Source organism: Pteropus alecto, unplaced genomic scaffold, assembly GCF_000325575.1.
Source record: "Pteropus alecto unplaced genomic scaffold, ASM32557v1 scaffold60, whole genome shotgun sequence".
In the NCBI taxonomy this organism is placed as follows: domain Eukaryota; kingdom Metazoa; phylum Chordata; class Mammalia; order Chiroptera; family Pteropodidae; genus Pteropus; species Pteropus alecto.
In genome coordinates, this window is record NW_006430726.1 from 2,518,046 (window position 1) to 2,534,542 (window position 16,497).

The 16,497-nt window shown below is 48.7% G+C and overlaps 1 protein-coding gene across 5 annotated transcripts in view; it reads right to left on the minus strand.

Moving 5' to 3' along the window:
- DET1 (DET1, COP1 ubiquitin ligase partner) overlaps window positions 1-16,497 on the minus strand; it is a 51,531-nt gene that overhangs the window by 15,711 nt on the left and 19,323 nt on the right. The window contains exon 1 of one of the 5 annotated variants that reach the window (XM_006905255.3): window positions 1,483-1,637. The exons of 1 other annotated variant lie outside the window; for it this stretch is intronic. The gene's annotated coding sequence lies outside the window, so the exon portion shown is untranslated. 3 more of the 5 variants (XM_025049720.1, XM_025049716.1, XM_015594161.2) reach the window with 3 other exon arrangements.

Here is a 16,497-nt window from a genome sequence, read left to right on the forward strand (position 1 = left end):
CTCATCTGTTCTAGAAAGGGAAACGGGAGGGTGTCCCTTGACACCTCTTTCTCTCAGCCCCCATACCTGATCGGTCACCAAACTCTGGAGATCTTAACTCCTAGATAGTCCTATAATCCTCCACTCCTTTCTATCATGATCTGCCAGCACCTTTATCCAAAATTTTTATAATTTCATGTCTACATCACTGCAACCATTTCCTACCTGGTCTCCCTAAATCCACTCTTGTCCACCTTCAATCCATTCAACAGCCAGAGTGATGTTTTTAAAATGTTTTTGTGATCATATCCTCCCCACTATGAACTAAGACAGGTCAGTATATTCCCATTGCTCTTAATGATACAATCAAAATCCTTAAGATGCCAACCTGGTGCTCTCAGGTCTCAGCTGTGCCTCTCCGGCCTCATTTCCCATTTAACTATTTCGGACAGGTGTCCTATCAACTGCCTTAGAAACTCGGCACTTGCTGTTAACCTCAATCTAAACAATCTCCTCTCACTTTGCTGAGTTAATTCCTATGTCGGATTAATTATCCCTTTTCAGAGGCGTTTTCCTTCACCTTCCCACTGGATAAAATAGCAATATACTAGCCATACCTCTCCTTTCATAGCACTTACCACGGCTTTCAACTCTGTCTCTGCATTTTACTTATGTCTGTGGCAACAGACGGTGAGCTCCTGCGCAGTCCACAAACATATTCTGTATGCCCATCGCCGTACTTGACACTTCTTACGCCTGTTTTCCTCAACACCTGACCTGCCTCATGCCAAATTCTTTGCCAACACCGGTAACCATAGGGGCTGTTCCCTATGCCTAGGATGCATTTTCTCTGGCCTTTACCATAACTTCTCAAGTTGCAGCTTAAGTGTCATCTTCAGGAAGTCTTCTCTGACCACCCTATCTAAATCTAGCCTCCCATCATTTCTTTTTTGTCTTCTCCAAAGTAACTGTCGCAATTTGAATTTGTACGTTTACCTGCAATGGTTACGTGCTTGATGTTGGACTCCCTCCCTAAACTGTACTCTCCAGACGTGAAATAATCATGTCTACCAAAGTCACCTGTTTTCTCAAGAGTCTAGCACTGGAGCTGGCCCATAGTATGCGTTTGAGACGTTATTTACGGAACGTAAGAAAGCCTGGCTGAATCGGACCACTAAGTCGTTTCGTGGTACTAAGCAAGTCCTCTGCCCTTAGCTGGGTCTGTTTTCCCACAGGGGCGGGTGCGCAAATCTTTCAATTCTTTGTGACAGCTTCCAAAACTGAGAGGGGACGGAGGGGCGGGCATCACCACCCCTAAGGGGGCGCCCCCGGAAAGAAAAGCCCGGGGCGGGGCCTCCCTGGGAAGAGAATTCTGAGGGAGGGAAGGCGGGGGCCGCGGGGCCTCGGCGTCAAGCGGGGAGGGAGCAAGCAGCCCCATGGCGATAACCTGAGGAGGCCTCGGAGACGGCTTCGAGGATGGGCCAAGGAAGGAGAGGTCCTCACCTGTCGGTCCCGGCTCAAAGGGCGGGGGCGAGGGACCCCCCGGCCGGCTCGGCGCGCGCCTCCCCCGGCCCCGCCCCCGCCATGCTTCCGGACCCGGCGCCGCGGCCCCCGCTTCCGCTAGCCACCGGAAGCGCGGCGCAGAGAGAAGCGACGTGGGGAGAGCGCCGTGCCGTCCCGCCGGCCCTGCGGGACGTTACAGCGCACCCTGGTGTCCGGAGGGGGGATCGAAGCCACAGAGGTCCAGTTTGCGGCAAAGAGAAAAATTAACTGGCGCCCTAAACAGGGCACCTCCGCACTGTCCCCGCGCCTGCTGGGCACGCTGGCAAAAATATTAATTTTTCACCTCTTGATTAGATGCGCCATTTCATCAGCCGAGAAACCGCGAACGCTTAAAGGACAAGACTGCTTTTCTCTGAACACTCAGTGCCTAATACATTTGCTGGCACGCAGTGGATGTACAATAAAAGTTTCTTTCACTAAATTAATCCCATAACCTTTCCTTGACTTTCACTTACATTATCTCATTCAGTCTCTTACAATCTGGTTCCTCCCTCGAAGCTTCTGCTCTGTCCTATTTCTGGACAGCCTGTCCCCCAATTTTCCCGCCTCAGACTCCTGGTCCCAGGGCAAATGTCATCTCTTCAGAGGGCTTTCCTGACAGCTCTTGGTCCACTGCCATGATGTTATTTCTTCAAAGCACTCATCACTATCCGATATTACCTGGTGTGAGCCTTCAATTCAGAACGAATCAAGAGCCAAGGCTTCGAACAGAGGGATAGCATAAGCCGACTTATGTTTTAAAAGGTTCACTCTGGCTGCCACAGGGAAAGGGGACTAATGAGGGACTCACCGGGAGCCTACTGCAATAGTCCAGGCAAGAGATGATAGCCTAGATTGGGGTGATGAAGGTGCACGTGGTGAGAAGCTGTCAGATTTGGAATACACTGAAGATGGAGTCAACAGGACTTGCCGATGGATTGCATAAGCAACGTGAGAGAAAGAAAAGGGAGAGGCGAAGATGTCCCAAAGTATTTGGCCTAAGGAACTGAATTCTTTTGCTCAAAAAGCTATAGAATATTTAGATCGGGCTACATCCGAAGTCGGCTCCACAAGAACAGAAACCATTGCAATGCAGATTCCTGAGGGCTAACACAATGCCAGGCACATAGGCACTCAATAAAGATTAGTTGAATGCTGAGTCTTTTATACACGCAGGGCAGTGCCTCAGTGGGGTCATCTTCAAGCACGGCAGATGTCACATTTTATTTCCACGGCTCCTCAGCCCGCTTTCTCAGATCTTCTCATTTCTAATTCCCTTCCATTCCTCCCATTTTCCTCTCACCCCAGGAAGAACACTGAGTCCTGAGTTGTAGCCCCACTGCACCCCCGTGCTCCTTCTGCCTCCTTCGTCCCTCTCAAGAGTCTCCATGTACACAGGGTCCCCAAGTTAGTGGGGTGATGGAGTGATAGGGAGGCACCTGAAGGACTTGAGAGCTTTCTCTCCACTCACTTCAGTCCTCCTGTGACTCTTCTGCCAAAGCTATTAGCAACTCTGCTCGTTAGCTGCATTAGCCACGAGAGATGGAATGGGGAAAAAAGCATCACGAGAGGCTCTTGTTCTTTCTCCCTTTCTAGAAGAGGCTGACAGAGCTCTTTTCACCTCCATACTGTGGCAGACATTTCTTGTCCTAAGTATCATACCGCGACCGCCCATATGATCATCATCACCAATCCTTTAATCAAAATAATTGCAGTTGCCATTTAGGACCCATTTACTGTATGCCATACCCTACGCCAATCATTTCACCCACACTATCCCATTTCGTCCCTTGGATAACCATGCGAATTAGGTATTATTACCCCTACTTCGCAGATGCAGAAACTGAGCCTCACTTGACCCTCACCCTATATTTGCTTCACAAGGCTCACCTCTTCATAATGAGCCCTTTATTGCTCTTTGCAGGAAATGCTCGGATTCTGCGTATAGCTCTTCAGCCTTGAGATTTCAAACTCAAATTCTTACCAACTATCTGAAGACATGCCTTCCCTCCATGCTCTCGGCTAAATGCTCCCTGCCCCAGGAGTAGTTTTGCTTTCTCTTCTGTGGCCCTGCAGGACAAGGGAGAATGGCTGGAAATGAAGGGAAGAGGCTGGGGGCCAAGTAGGCGAAGCCCAAGGAACATAAAAAAAAAATCTTAGCTGCAGAGAAAAGCACTCTTCTTCCCAGGAAGGCAATGAAATTAGAGGCATTTGTGAGACACAAAGATTCGATAAAACCTAGGGAGGCTCTCAGGTAAGGGGGGCCAGGACTGGCTGGGGAGATGGAACAGCTGGTCCTCACCTCCAGTGTCAGTAGTCGCCCCCTCTGTCATGATGGCTGAACATACAGTCCTTCCCGGCCCCGTACCCGTGCTGCCCCGTAATGGGAGCAACTGGGATGGCCAGAGGAACGGGGGTGGCCTGGCCACCCACAGGGCATGAGCCTCCTCCCAACCATTGCCCCATGCCTGGGGTCTGGGGCTCTGAGAACTTTGGAGCTGGGACCTGCTCTGAGAGCAGGAGGCAAAGCTAGGATTGCCCTCCTGTCTATCTGTAGGATATAGGCCACCAGAGGGCCTGGGAGGAGCCGGGGGCAATCTGTCGGGGAGGAACGGGGCATCCCTTCCATCCCTTTCCCCCATCGCCATCTCTTTCCCCCTCTGAGGATCCAATGGCGAGTAACTCACACTGTAGAAGAGAGAATGGGGTGCAGAAAGTGCTGGTCAGGGAAGCACAGGGCCAGGCGGATACAGCAGGTGACAGGCAGCCCAGGTGTTCCTTAGTTAGGGAAGGTCTTCAAGAAGACGTGATCTCAATGTCTGGTGCATGGCCAGCCATGGAGGGAAGGAGTCAGTAGAAAGGGACAGTAGGTGGGAAAGCACAAGACAGGAGATGCCTTCTAGAAAATGCACTTCGCATCTGGAGGCAGGTTTCGAAAGAGGTTGCCGAAGCAACAGGACCACGATAAATAACTTGGAGGAGAGTGCCATCACGATTACGAATCTTAGGGGAGTGGAAACATCCACACTAGGAGGTTCATTACAACCGAGATGTCCAACAGCAGTAAGAAATTCTGTACAGCCCCTGAGGGTATGTTACGCAGCTTTCAAAGTCAACGGTAATGATAACTAAGTCATAATATTGTATAAGTTTATGTTGAAACGAATGTCAAAGTAGATCCCTAGATCCCAGTGGTTGAAATAGGAAAAGGACATAATTTAAGGTGTATTCATAAGGAAGCTGGGCTCTGTCCCAAGATGGCCGGGGTGGACATATGGAGTTAGAGGTTGACATTTGCAATATGGAACCAATAACCACAGCTAGATGTGAAGTTCGGCCTCCCTTTTCATGGGTGAGGCCATCCAGAGTCACTCTCTCCTCCCTCCACTCCACTGATGAAAACTAAAGGCTAGAAACCCAGGCCCAGCGCAGGAGGGCAGAGCGTGTGGAATGTGGGTGTCTGGGGATGTGGAAGCCTCCAGTGTGACCACAGTGAGATCAGTCAGGCTTCACTCCAACAGGAATCTCTGCACATGGCCAGCCAGAGGGGCTTTGCCACAACCCATTCCCCTGCCAGTTCATCAATGGCAAGTTTGAGGGACAGCCAAGGTCTTATCCTAGGGACCTGGTACAACGAGGACAAAGTGACACTCAGCAGCTAAGATCCACAGAATGGCCTCTGACCAGCAAGAAGCAGGATGAAGAGAGGGGAGGAGAGAGGGCAGGGGTGGAGACACATTCCCCTTTGACAGGATTTCGCTGTCAGCTGGGGGCTGGGCCCCTCGGGGCATCTGATAAGGTTGTTAAGTCAGCCAGAACACCTGCCCGGCCATCTGGCACTTTCGTTCCTCCTGACAGGGCCACCCAGGCCTCCTTGCCCACCTCCTGGAAGCCAGGGGGCTGCAGGGGTCCCGAACGCCTGCCAATGAGAATGAAACCTCCCAGGTGCCAAGGGCTGTAAGGCAGCAGTCTGTGTTCCAGGGAACACTTCAGAAACATCTCTGTGACTCTGAAGAGATGCGTCTCTAGTGATGGCGTGTGCTGGGTGGGGACCCGCTCTCAGGCTCCTGGTAGTTTAAACACGGATTGATTCGGACCTCACTAACAGAGCAGTGGACTCAGGGGCCGGAACGGGGAGAGTTTAATTGAGGCTGCCCTCTCTCCATAGCAGACCGAACCGGAGCAGCAGCCCAGGGACCAGTAATCATCTCAGACGGTGGGGGGACCAGTAATCATCTCAGACGGTGGGCTCGGGGGCTTATCTGCCGTGCAATCGCCTCGTCCCTCTTCTTCTGGGCTCTAGAAACCACAGCATTTGGGGAGAAAACACGGTACCTGTGTTAGCAAATCTCATTAGGCTCTACCTAGTGGCACGTGACCCATCGATATATATATTTAGCTGTTCCAATAGGGTTCTGATTGGTGTTAAAAAAAAAAATCTTGATTGGGACTGCTGGAAATGTTCTGTATCCTAGGTGATGATTATACACGTGTGGACATGTGTACAACGTCACCCAGCTGTACACTTAACTGTCCTTTCTGCACATACTCTATGTTATCCCTCTACTTACAAATGTAAAAGAAAAATTCTACAAAAAAAACACGCAACCGAGTGATGCTAAGCTCTCAGGTTTAACACCCCACCCCACAACCCCACAACCACAGAGCCCTGGCTGTGGGTGCAAAACTGTAGCTGGATCCCTTCCAGCTGGGGGTAGAAAGAGGTGGAATTTGAAGAGGGCACACCTGTGTTTGAATGTTGACTGCAATTTCCTAAGTCCCTCTGGGCAAAGCATTCAGCTTCTCTATGCCTCAGTTTCCTCACCTGTAAGGTGGGGTAATATCCCCACCCTGCTGGTTGTTGTGATGATCAAAGGTGATTGCATGGAAAGCACCTGGCACATCTCAGCTGCTCCCTAAACAGCAGCTCAGGTCACTCACTGTGCAATGGCTGGTCCCTCAGGAGCCTGCTTCTCCTGCTTACCTGTCCTCACCTTAGTTTGACAGACCCAGCATCTGAAATGAAGTTCAATATCACTTGACACCAAGCTCTCTCTCTCCACCTCCTCTCATGCACTCCGCGATTTTCCAGTCTGCAAAAGTCCTGCTTATAACCCTTAACCTGTCCCTGGTTCACATAAGAGTGGGCCAGTTCGTTCTACTCTCCATCCCACGAGACCAGCCCAATCTCCACTCTGCAATCAGTGGCCCCAGTAGCAGCCCAGCCACATGGATGGCACCAACTCTACCAGTGGGTTCGGGAGACCTGGGGCTGGGATTCCCATGGCGAGTGAAGAGGACAGCCACAGCCCACCCAGCACTTGCTAGTGAAGACCAGATGGGAGCCATTTCTCAGGACCCAGGATACGGGTGGGGGGCAGACCCAGTGCCCACACATGAGCTACTTCTGTCTACCCAGGAATGCAGACCTGTCCAAGATGAGGTGTCACAGGCGCGGACAGACACATGAGAACATCAGTACTCACCCGTGCACATCCTTCCCCAGCATGCATGCCTGTGCTGTGGGGAATTCACCGCCTTCCCGAGACAAACCCCTTCCTCCATGAACCGCTGACAGTTTTTGAAACCACTGCCTCAAGAGAAGGGCTGCACCTGCTCCCCTCTCTTGTCAACTAGAACCGGCCTCACCCCTTCTCTGCACCCTTAGCCTCCAAATACTTAAAGACAACCATGTCTCCATGCTCCAGAGGGGCCTTCTCCAGATTCGAGATTCCCTATTCCTTCACCTGCAACGCAGACGTGATCCCAGAACGTTCCATCCTTGTGATGCTCTGCTCCAGGTCCCATCCTGGAAGCGGTAAGGGATAAAATTAAGAAATGATGGCTATTTTCACACGGGCTCCCAAGTGCCCGTTCCAGGCCCTCCTCTATGGTCTTCACGCCTTTTTCCACCATTGGCACCACCGCTGCAAACCCCCTCTGCGATTGCTTCCCGGTTCACACCAATTAGGCCTTACTTGGCCTGAGACAGGAACGAGAGCTTTGCCATTTTCTTCAAGGAAACCATGTGAGAGGCCGACCTGCTGATGGTTGCCAGGCAACCTTGATGATCCCACAGGAAAGGCAAACGTGAGAGAGGCCAGGGCCAGAGAGCCTAGTTAGCAGCTATTGAATGTAGGTCTCTGCTCCACTGAGAGATGCGAGAAAGGCCTGGCTGCTGTGGGCTCCCATCTGTCTTTTTAAATGGCGCACACGTGTGTGTGTGTGTGTGTGTGTGTGTGTGTGTGTGTGTGTGTGTGTTGGGGGTGCATATGTAAAGTGAGCTGGGAAAGAACAAAGCAGTGTTGGTCTTTAGGGTGAAATCGTAATAACAGCGGGGCCGGGTAATTTATGAAATCGCACACTTTACCTGTTTACCCTTCCATTTTCATTCCTGCCTCCTCAATTCTAGTGGCTGACTAGTACCTGCAATTCCTTACCTTAGAATGGGACAGAAAGCAGAAACAGCCTGTAGGCAAAGGCCTCTCCCCCTCCTGTAAAACACGAAGCCGCAGAAACAAGAGGTAATGCGAGGAATCTTGGAAGGGGCAAGAGGAGATATGCGATGTTGAGGAAGAAGGGTTGACTGGGGTCCAGGCAGGAGACAGAGGTCTGTGTCTGCAGTCTCTACTATTCAAGGGCCTGGACATGCTCCCCAGCCGTGGCCCTAACGGGATGGTAAGATTTCAGGTGGGTCTGGGCACCTGGGTTCCCAACCGTGTTGCAGGGCTTCTGAACCCAGCGCCTCTGGGCAAGAAAGAACCGCGCGGGCAGCTGGTGCAATGCATGACGCCAGGGGAGACCATGGGAGCTGGGGCACCACAGAGGGGCCACCCCGACCTCTCGGCATCTCCCATGACCCAGAAGCTCTGTACAACGCTGATGGACGGGAGAGGAAGCATGCCTTCAAGTGCATCTCCCTCTCTCGGAAGATGGGTGGGGACTCGGAGCAGAATGGGTTTCACGTAGAGCGATGAGAGCTTTTTAAGTGGACTATTTGATAGTATCTGCCGAATTTTAAAATGCCATGCCCAGTAATTCCACTTGCAATAAGAGGCCACACTTATTGTACTTCTAACTCATGCCAGATGATGCTCTAAGAACTCTTCCTAGTTACACTTTCACATGCATTACAAAGATGTCTACCTTTCTTGCACACTTGCCATCAAAGAATGTAACATTTTGTCAGTCTGTTGGCATCTCATTGTTTGAACGTAACACTGAGTAGTGATTTTTCACTTCTGTTTCTGTATTGTTTGCTTTTGAACACTGAGAATTCGTGTGTGTATTAATGTGTACAAAATTAAAGTAAATAAAGATCGTGATTCCTTATGCACTTAAGAGCATGGTTTTAAAATATATGGAGCAAAAATCCATAGAAAAACAAGGCAAAATTAATAAATCCATGTGACAGAGGGTTGTGACAGTACCTATCAGATATCAGGTAAAATACAAAATTTGATAACATTAAACTTGATCATATATAAATGTATATTGCAGATGCGAATATATTATGTACACACATATACACACACTAATACACAGGAAATCCGATAAAATTATGCACATACACAGCATACAGGAAACAGTCTCAAAAGTTCACTAGGCTACAGAAGAAACTCAGACAAATTCTAAACCTCGAAAATCATAAAGAGTCCGTAGTCTCTGAACACAATGAAAAAATATTCAAGATTAATAATTTTAAAATAATAACCAAAATACTATCTGCCAAGAAAAATAATTAAAATATCCTCCTAAATAAGTCTTAGGTTAAGAAAAAAGAATCAAATTACAACTTATTTAGAAATAAAAGACAATCACTTGGTTTGAAGATTTAAATGTAAACAAAAACTAGACAAATTATGGGTAATCAAAAAAAATCTTTGGCATGAGAAGAGCCTTTCTAACTATGACATAAACCTCAGAAACCCCAAAAGACTAATACATTTAATCACCTAAGAATTAAAAAATTCTATGCAGCAAAAACCACCGAAAGCAAATTATGAACTGGGAAAAAAATATTTGCAACTCATATTACAGACAAAAGGCTAGTTTCCTATATAAAGATCTCCTGTAAACCAGGAATAAGTCTAACGGCAGAAGAGAAGCATAGCCAAAGGATATGAACCGAGAGTTCACAGAAAAGGAAATTTCAGAAATGACTCTTAAAACATGTGACGTGAAAGTCCATCGCACTTACAATAAGAATAATTACAAAATAAGACTACACTGAGATGTTAAGTTAAAGAAGAGGACTAGATGATTACACGTCCATAAACATCAAAAACCGGCCAGACTAATTGAAGATGTTAAAAGTTAGGATGGTGATCATATCATCTTGAAGGGTGGAGAGCTAGGCTCATGAAATTCCATTTCTTGATCCGGTGCCATTACGCAGATGAATTCACTTTGTGAAAAATGAATGGAAACGGATACTTGTGATTTGTACACGCTGCGGTATGAATGTTAAAAGTCAAGAACTTTAAAGTAGTTTACTTTAAACTACTACATTGAGGTATAATTTTTCACTATGAAGGTGCAAAATCGAATCATTTGGTGATGTGTTATACAAGTGTGAGAAAAGCAGCTCTCTCGTATATTGCTAATGGAAGTGCAAATGGATAAAACCTTAATAGGGAGATGATTCATTAATATCTGTGGAAATTACCAATACACATGCCCTCTTCTAGCATGTCCGCCTCCAGGAATTTACCTTAAAATAATACTTGCACCCACACGAAGCTCTAATGCACTGTCACATCATTGAGAGATCAAAAGATCGAGATCTACCTAAACATCTATCAACAAGGGACCAATTAAATAGTGGAAAACAATGGAATCTTTCCAATGGGACACTCTGCCATCGCTAGTTCTAATGAGGATACTTTATGTACTACTATGGAATGATCTTCAAGGTGTATCTTAAGTAAAAATTTAAGTTAAGGAGAGGTATGTGGTATTTACCCAAATGAGTTGAAAACATCTATCCACACAAAAAGCCTGCACGCAGATGTTTATAGCAGCTTTATAGACAATTGACAAAACTTAGAAGCAACCAAGATGTCCATATCAGTAGGTGAATGGATAAATAAGCTGTGGACCATCCAGGTAACTGAATATCATTCAGCATACTGTTAAGCAAAGGAAGCCAATCTGAAAGGTCTACGTGCTGTAAGATTCTCACTGTATGACATTCTGGAAAAGGCAAAACTATGGAGACAGTAAAAAAGATTAGTGGTTGCCAGGCATTGTGGGGAGGGAGGGGTGAAAAGGTGGAGCACAGAGGATTTGGAGGGGTAGTAAAACTATTCTTTATGATAGGTCCATGTCATTATAGATTTGTCAAAACCCACAGAACGTACAACGCAATGGATGTCCCTACTTCATCTTGTAGGTCAGCTAAGAGATGTGTGTGTGTGTGTGTGTGTGTGTGTGTGTGTGTGTTTGACAAAAACCGTAAACCTCCACTTCACCCCTGGGTCTCCTAGACTCAAAAACTCATGAAGGTCATTGAGCCCCAGAGCCTGGAGCGACAAGACATTTTTTACTAGGAGGAAATGGTATTTCAGAATGAAATCTTAGCGACAGCTGCCAGGGGCTTCGGAACACAATTCCATAAAATCAAGATCCTTGGAGCACTTAACAAGATTTCTACCGATAAGAAAACAATGATTTTATTGAAATTTCCCCCAGGCAACTGTTTTCTCCCACTCTAGCCTAAAGGCTCAGATCATTTTAGTAACAATAGTGAGATCAGAAGCGGCCAGGGCTGCATCTCCCTTACATATTAACGAACTCATCAATTTCCTTCCCAAGGGCAGGAAGAGATGAGGCTCAGAAGCAAGCCTGGCAGGACTTCCTGTCCCAAGAATGCCAAGAACTCACCTGTAATCTCCCTCCAATGATTTGCCTCTGTGACAAACTAACTGATCACTTCCACGAGCTGCCTTCAGTTGCCTCGTCTGCCACTTTCCACTAAGAGGCTCTTCTGACGGACAGTCCAGTAGACTGCCAGAGGAGGGATCGATGCTCACCGTTAAGCCCGGGGCCTTCTCAATCACCTCCCTGGGCAAGTGGCCTTTATCTGCACTGCTTAGGACACCCCAGAGACACATGAAGAGGAAATTGAGTACCTTCTCTTTATCTATAACCTGATTCAAAATTAGAGTGTGCTCTAGCTGTAAATCTCAGGTTAAGCCGTTCTTAGCTCATTATGTTTTTGCCATTTCATTTTATGTGACAACAATAGTATCAGCATTAAGCGAAATTTATAGTTTTTATAGTTTTCAAAGTGCTCTCTTGTGTGAGCATATCTGAGGCTCACCAGAATCCTATCACATAGAATAAGAATGGTTGCCATTCCCATTTGAGAGAACCTGTAACGTGGAAGTTGAAGGGCTCCTCAAGGTCAAACATCAACTCCTACCATCAAACAACTGTGTGCAGGTGGTTTTCAGTATATTCACAGGGTTGTGCAATCATGACCACTATGGAAATCCAGAACATTTTCATCGCCCCAAAACGGAACGCTGCACCCATTAGCAATCACTCCCTATTTTCCCCTCCCTGTAGTCCCCGGCAACCCTGCTCTTTGTCTCTATAAATTTGCTAGTTTGGGAAATAATTTCATATAAATGGAATCATACTTTATTTTGCAAACGGCTTATTTCACTAGCGTAAGATTTTCAAGGTCCATCCATGCTGTAGCATGTATCAATACCTTAGTACATTTTATGGCTGACTAATATTCCATTATATGGATACACCACCTTTGTTTATTTATTTATCAGTCGAGGGACATTTGGGTTGTTTCCACTTTTTGGCTGTTATGAATAATGCTGCTATGAACATCTGTGTGCACTTTTTGTGTGCGAACATACGTTTTCAATTATCTTGGGTATATACCTAAGTGTGGAATTATTGGGTCATATGGTAGCTCTTGAGAAACAGCCAAATCGTTTTCCAAAGCAGCTGCACCATTTTACTCCCCTAACAGCAATGTATGAGGGTTCCAATTTCTGCACACCTTTGCTCACACTCGTTATTGTCCAGTTATAAAATCATCCTAGCGGGCATATCTCGTTTTGGCTTTGATTTACATTGCCCTAATGACTAATAACGTTGATACACTTGCTGGCTATCTGTATACCTTCTTTGGAGAACTGTATATTCAGATCCGCTGCCCAGTTTTAAATTTGGTTCTTTTTATTATTGAGTTGTAAAAATTCTTTAAGGATCCTAGGCCTTTATCAGATATATGATTTACAAATATTTTTTTCCATTCTGTGGATTTTTTTTTTTCATTTTCTTGGTAGTGTCCTTTGAAACACAAAAGTTTTTAATTTTGATTAAGTCCAATTTATCTACTTTTTCCTTTGGCTGCTTGTACTCTCAGCGTCATGTTTTAGAAACCTTTACTTAACCCAATTTCACGAAGACTTACATCACACCTATGTTTCCTTTCAGGTTTGTAGTTTTAGCTCTTACATTTAGGTCTTTGATCCATCTTTGAGTAAATTTTTGTATATGGTATAAAGTACAAGTTGATATTTTCTCTCTCCTACAGCGTGATGGGCAGGGAAGGAGAACTATAGGAAACGTCCTTGTGGAAATAAAGGCGACTTGGTGCTCATCCTCTGAGACTTTCTGGGATCAGACAGCCCTTCTCCTGCCCTGCTCAGCCCAGGAGCGGGAACACGATGAGGACAGTGAGTAAATTTTTGTATATGGTGTAAAGTACAGGTTGATATTTTCTCCCTCCTACAGCGTGATGGGCAGGGAAGGAGAACTATAGGAAACGTCCTTGTGGAAATAAAGGCGACTTGGTGCTCATCCTCTGAGACTTTCTGGGATCAGACAGCCCTTCTCCTGCCCTGCTCAGCCCAGGAGCGGGAACACGATGAGGACAGAGAGGCGGACCTAGGACAAGCTCTAGTGCCATCTCCCTTGCAGGTAAGGCTGGCTTCAGCACTAATGATGAATTTACTCCAGCTCCCACCCCGGAGGAGCTCGAGATCCCGGAGCCCAACCATGCGGCAGGAAAGAGAAAAGGCGGCCAGCTGCCAAGCCCACGGACCTCACAGAGCTGTTGCCATGACCACGGAGGACTTGGCTGTGAAGCCCGGTGACACCCCCCCCACTTCCCTTCTGGATGACGTCATGGACGTCAGTGGCCCTGATAGGCCCGCTGTGAGTTGGTCTCGGCTTTAAAGCAGCTGTTCCCTCCAGGCCCCCGCAGCCGGGGCGACTGTTTGCACGAGGAAGACCACACCGGACTCTAGACCCGCCGTGGCAGCGCGGCCACCGCTCCGGCCAGAGCATTGCCCAAGAGAGGCAAGTATTCAAGGGGTGCTTCACAAAATATCTTCCTCAACCCCCAACTCTCTCCACACCCCGCCCCTCGCCCCCCTCCCCTGCTCTGCAGCTCTGGAGGGAGACGCGACCAGCCGGCAGAGGGGCGGTGAGAGGGCTTTCTTCCAGAAAGAAGTGGGAGGCAGAGGTCTTCCTTCTGGGCCGTGGCGCCCCTGTGCCAGGTAAAGTCCCAACGGGGTCTCTCATCCAACCCTCCCCCGCCCAGGTCAGGGCTCCAGACTGGAGGCGCAGCCGACTGGAGCTAAACTCGGGGCTGCTTTGGAGGTCCACCTTAGGGGGCAGCTGGGCTTGGCGTCTGCCATGGGCGCCCTGTTCGCCGCCACGGTCACTAGGAGGAGGGAAGGCGATGAAGGAGCCTGAGAAGAGAGGGGGTGGCTCCGCAGCCCGGCACCTGAGCGTTCCTGTGGGGTGCTAAGCCAGCACGAGGTGTGGGAGCGTCTAGTCCTCGTGGCCGCCCCCGAGGCGATGCCCAAACGCGGCTTGGCGTTTTCCTGCTCGGTCGGGCGCCCCCTCGGAGATGGGCAGAACCACGGCCTCAGGAGTGCGCGCTTTCCGCGCACAGTCTCCCCGATCCCGCCGCCGCCTCAGATCCCAGGCGCAGCCGACCTGTTGCGTGCAGGACAGCGGCGGGGTCAGGTGTCCCAGGCTTCCTCTCCCTCCCTGCCTCGACCGCCACGACCCGCCGCCAGATCTCCGCCTGCGGACGCTCAGGGAGCCCGGCGCCGGAGAAGAAAGCGTGAGAAGTGCCAGGAAGAACCTGGGCAGGCAGCCCAGTGCAAGGAGCTTTCCCTATTCTCTGCCATTGGGGCAAATAATTCTACTAACCTGGGGAGGGGAAAGGAGAGGCACAGGGGGTTGCGCACCCTTGGGAGCCAGGTCTACTGAGAAAGCTCATCTGGCGCAGATACTTCCTAGTGTCTCCTTTTTCCACCGGCGGACAAAGCGCGTGCCCTTCGGGTCAGAATTGGCTGCTCAATGTCCTCAGGGCCCCTCCACGGCGAATCGGAGCCTCCAGCTTCAGCACCAGAGGCTGGACAGCGCCACGGCCCGAAGGCGCCTGGGATCCGTCCTCGCGCGCGGCTCTGCAGCAACGCAGTGCGCGCTCGCCGACCCGGCCCACGCGCAGGAGGCCAGGAGGTGAGGCAGGGTTCGTCGAAAGGGGGGGGGACTCATTTTCCCCATTTCACCAGGGGTTTAGGAGTCGCGTTGTGGGAGGGGATTCTATCTCCCCTTCTCTAAGACCAGTTGGAATAACTATAACTTGGTGCCAAAGAAAATAGAAGCATGCCTGTGTAAGGGGTGAGCATGGGGACGAGCGGGACAGTGGATGTGCCGGGACCCCCAGGTCGCCACGTCCAAGTCGTGTTCTCCTCCCCCTCTCCCCACAATCTGCATACACCGTAACGCGGCTGAATGAAGGGAAACTTATAGGATGGAGCAGATAGATATTGGGGCCAAAGTAAGAAGCATATTTTATCTGGGTCGCAATAACTAGGTGTGGATGAAATCTTTCCAAAACGAACATCGAGGTCCACATTTTTAGTCAAAGGAGCCCAAATTGCTCTTTGTGTGAGAATGACTGCTCTGCCACGGAGCAAAGAAGCCGCGGAGGAGGGGGAGACATCATCACAAAAGGGCTAACGGAGGTGGGGGAGCAGGCGAGCGGACAGGACCCCGGCACTGGAGTGTGGTTACCAGGCAACCAGCCCCAGCTTCCTGTTGCCTTGGTTGCAGTGAATGGAGGGGTTTGGGCCACTAATTATCCGTGAGCACCTTGATTCTTTAAAATATCTGCTGGGGTGAATTTTTCCTTTTAAGTCAAGATGCTGGGTGAAGCGGCTACCCTTAAAACACATTTGCTCTTTATGGATGAACAGGAGAGGGACCGGGAAATTAACAAAGGTCTCTCTGGTAAAGAGAGGCTTTCTCCTTGGTTTGGTAGTGGTTCCTTCTTCCCTGAACACCCTCCTTGGTGGGGGAAGGCACGCTGAATTCCAGATTACCTCTTTTTCTTACTGCTCCCCACAAACCACACAGAAGCACGGGCAGGTAGAAATGGGGCTCCCTCAGCGAACGGCCACTAGCACCGGCCACATCTGGTTCTCTTTTCTTCCTCTCCAGAACTGCCTTCATAATTAGCAAAGACAGCACTTATTCTAATACTCTGATCTTTCCCATTTCCCTCGATTGGCAAACATCGACTCCGCGTCTTACCTTTCCAGCCCTGCCTGCCTCTGCCCATTTGTAAGACCTGAGTGGGAAGTTATTTTACCGCTAATTTTCCAAAGGCAACTGTAACATCCTCAGAACGGTTTAAGAGGAACTTGCTAAGAAGGCCACAGAACAACCTGGGTTCTGTGCACTCTTCCATGTAGAATACTTAAGAGCCATGAGCTTTTTTCTTTCCCCAACAAAACCCTGTGTTAAGCTGGGCTGTCACTGGATGACACAGGATTGGAGGAGATCTCAGTTTCCTGCAGTGACTAGCATATCTTTATTTGTGATTCTCCGTATCAGTAAAAGCACGTTTACTTCCTTTTCTCTCCTTCACAAATTCTTTCACCCATTGCTAATGTTAAAAAAAAAATTAAATAAGTGTAATTT